Source organism: Octodon degus, unplaced genomic scaffold (assembly GCF_000260255.1).
Source record: "Octodon degus isolate 3935 unplaced genomic scaffold, OctDeg1.0 scaffold00569, whole genome shotgun sequence".
Taxonomy (NCBI): domain Eukaryota; kingdom Metazoa; phylum Chordata; class Mammalia; order Rodentia; family Octodontidae; genus Octodon; species Octodon degus.
In genome coordinates this window covers 70,660-74,467 of record NW_004525145.1, presented here as the reverse complement: position 1 = coordinate 74,467, position 3,808 = coordinate 70,660, and the positions used below count along the sequence as shown (strand labels likewise).

Below are 3,808 nucleotides of genomic sequence, written 5' to 3'. Positions count from 1 at the left end.
TATTCCAAACTTTCATTTCAAGAAATGAGCCCCTATTTGCAAAATAGCTTTATTACTAAGACTTAGGAAAATAGCACAAACAAATAAGATTTTCTTGGATCCCTCTATTAGAGATGGGCCAAGAGTTTCACATGAAAGTTTGGTGATAAAAATATACATTATCAAGCTTTTTGAGAATATTTACAAAAAAGTCATGTAACCAAAAAATAGAAATGACTGAAGTGTCATCATAGACTATTTTGTACATTATCTAATCTTTCAAGCAAACCATTCTCATACAAACACAATTTGACTTCAAGACATTCTGTTTTACAGAATCTGTAGTATTAACTCCAAATTATCTGAAAAATCTTTCTCAGCATTCAAGAAAGAGTGAAATTTATTTCATGGCTTATAATGTTTACATAAGTATAGCAAATGAACATAATTCCAGTTACTTTTCATCATATGTAGAAACACACTAGGTTGACAGTGATTCAAAATTATTCTATTTTTCTATACTGATATAAAGATATACACTGGAGATATTTGGGGACATCATCATCCATCACAGAAAAAACCCATTTTTGAAAACCATTTTCAAAATTAATTCAGTTAAATCTTTACAGCAGGCATGTGAGGGCATACCATGACATATGTGGAAGGACACCTAGAGATAGGCAGTGCAGTGTAATGGCCAGGACCATTCGCATTAAGTGTACACACATCAGTGTCTGGTCTCCCATGCCTCAATTTATCTGTAAGACTCATAATGACCTTCCAATGTGACTAATGGGAAGATACATTAAAATGTATTGAAAAAAATTTAGAGCACAGAAGCACTGAATAATATTTCTGTTCTCTGAAGCATACTTTTAGTCCTCGGTGAATAGCTTTAAGGATCACTAAAGACGTTCTTAGTCTTTTCACATACAAGATCATATATTATCTTTGTTCTCCCAAAGTCTTTGGAAAAATTAACATTTTACACTTGAAAATGATTGAATACATATGTAACCATACTTTGAAGAAGACAAAGTTATGATCTTCATTTTATGGACTGAGGAACTAAGCTCATATCTGTTTATGCCAACAGAGCCCAAAGACACAAATCCAGATTATCTGACTCTAAATATGTTCCTTTCCTTAAAGAGGAATAGGGAGGAAAAACAGGTGCCTAGTGATTATGGAAGAAATCATAAACAAAGAGCCACTATTAATCTTGTAAATAAATTGTCCTAAATCTAAAATTTTCACTGCAGAAATACAGAGTGCACATCACTACTGTGAAAATCTATAAACACCACCACTTTCAAAGACGTTTTGGATTTTAGAGCATTTCAGTGTTGAAGGTCTATGGAAATGTTACAACATCTGAAAAACACTGAAATCTGAAACACTTCTGGTCCAAAGCATTTCTCACTAAGGGATACTCAACCTATATCAGTAAATATTTTTATAACAGCTTATTGCTGAAGCCGATATATAAAAAGAAATTTTTTTCAATGTTTAATTTGTTATATAGATAATATAGCTGAACTATTATAAGATATTTCATATATACCTCTATGCACTCCAAATGGTTAAAATGAAGAAATTTTAAAATTCCAAATTTGTAAAACTCTTCAATACACTGAGAAAGGAAAAACACACCTTGCTACATAGTGACAATAGAATTAGCGATTCATTGTCTTTAAATATATATTTTCTGACTTCAACTTACTCAGAACTTATTCAACCCTAAATATAAGTAAATTATGAAACTGAAGTTTAGATATACACCCAGTGACTTTCAGAATATGGGGTGCCATCCAGATGATCAAACAGGTACATTAAAATGTAGCACAGGTGAGCACCAAGAAGGCACACGTAGCCATTCAGCACTTAGAAAGAGTTCCTACACAGTCTGCGTTTTGTAATACCAATCATAACCAGGTTATAGCTATTGCAACATTACAAAACTTCTAGTTTAAGGTTTTATGCTGTAGAGACCATATTAAGAGTTGAATTGCCAAAAAGATTAGAAATCCCTATTTTAGAGTCTTCACTGACATAAAAAGAAAGGTTAAATAGTCCAGTGCTCCTTTTAATATGCATCTAGGAAAAAGTTAAATATTTTGGTGGTCAGTTAGACAAATCATTCAGAAGTACTTTTGTCAATCATGCACTCTTAGCCTCATAGTTAATGCTAAATGCGGTAACTGGATGCTAACTTGGCTTTTTAGAAAAGTACAAGATTAGTAATGTGAACATAAATGACATTATTGTACTTAAAAGGGAAGGATTAGGAAAAAATACAAAACCAGTCTTTGCTTATGCTACAAAAATTTAGGAAAAGCTTCACCTTGATGCTTTTGTGTTTCTACCACTTAGTGTCCTTTCCTCTACCTACTTATGAGCTACACTACTGATGCCCCCATTGCCTTCTCATGTTTTCTCCTGTCCTTGCATCCTTGCAAAAGACACTCTAAAAGGAACAACAGTTATATAGCAAAATATTGGTTCATAAAATACAATCCTCATTGAAGTTAAAAAATTAAGAAAATAAACTACTAATGACGTAGTTGTTTAGATGTAGATATCAGCATACTGAGATAATCAAGGCGAAAAAATTTTTCACATCAACTGCTATCTTCAAAAATCTGGTGGAAATTCTTAGTACAATCTGCGCAGTCATCCTGTATATATACGTGCATATTTTTCCCCAGATTTTTTTCCTTATTTCTCATTTTTTAATATTTTTTCCATAATTTTATTAAGACACAAATAGCAATGAGACAGTTTAAAAACTAATTGGTAGGACAGTTTCAATAATTAACACACTTCATAAATTCTTCCTAGTGGTTAATTTCTATACATGATGCAGACATGATATCCTACTTACAAACACTATTAGAACAAATCTCTCTATTCACTAAGAGAGTATAACTATATATCTATCCTAATCAATATGAATACACTGATACAAAATGGATATTCATCTATATCCTCTTTTTTTGTTTAGTTCCTTTATTTGAACATTATAGTTGTGTTAACTCAGCAAAATATTGTAAAATAGTCCAGTAGTCCATAATAGTATTGGGTCTTCCGCTTCACTGGCAATGTCAGAAATTGTTGACATGAGTCACCTACAGCTGAATATAGCAGCATGACTTTTCTTCTTACACTTCATTTTTATACTTTTTGCTGGATGGCTAAGATCAAGGTAAAGTAGGACCTATGCAAAAAGACTTGTAGGTTTTGGGTTTGATAAGGTCAGTTAAATCCCCTCAAGATTTATCCTGAGATCCTGTACCTCAGATTGTAGAATCTTTGTCAGTGTCAGCCATGTGGATGAGTCATGACCATTGCTTGACCAATGTGCTCTCTGTGAAAGCCTGTAAGAATGTTTTCTCTCCATGTGACTCTCTTTAGGCACACTCTACATCATTGATAACTTTCTTCTTTGGCCCCATAATCTCCTTGATCAGGAAATATGGGACAGTACCGAGTTACATGACTCTACAGCAAAAGTTCTCATATGTCCTGAGTCCTAATTGACCTTGGAAGGCTAAGGCCAAAATGTTTGCTTTCCTTGCAGCCCTCCTTTTTCTTTAATTTTGGTCTGCAAACTTAGATTGTTAACCCTACAGAAGAAAAGATTATTGTTTTTATCATACAACCTAGACAGTTAAGCTTAACATCACTAACTGTCTGAATATCAAACATCTTAGGCATAACAAAAAAAACCATGCTTGAATGCCTGTCATTTTAATCTTCTATTTGGGTATCATTTCTAATGCCATATCAATAATTACTATGCTCTTTTCTATATTAAATATAATTTTTT

The 3,808-nt window shown here is 32.7% G+C and overlaps 1 pseudogene; it reads left to right on the top strand.

Annotated features, from left to right (window-relative positions):
• The first annotated feature begins 1,778 nt into the window (after window positions 1-1,778).
• The window catches only part of LOC101581539, a 10,384-nt pseudogene continuing 8,354 nt past the window's right edge, over window positions 1,779-3,808 (top strand).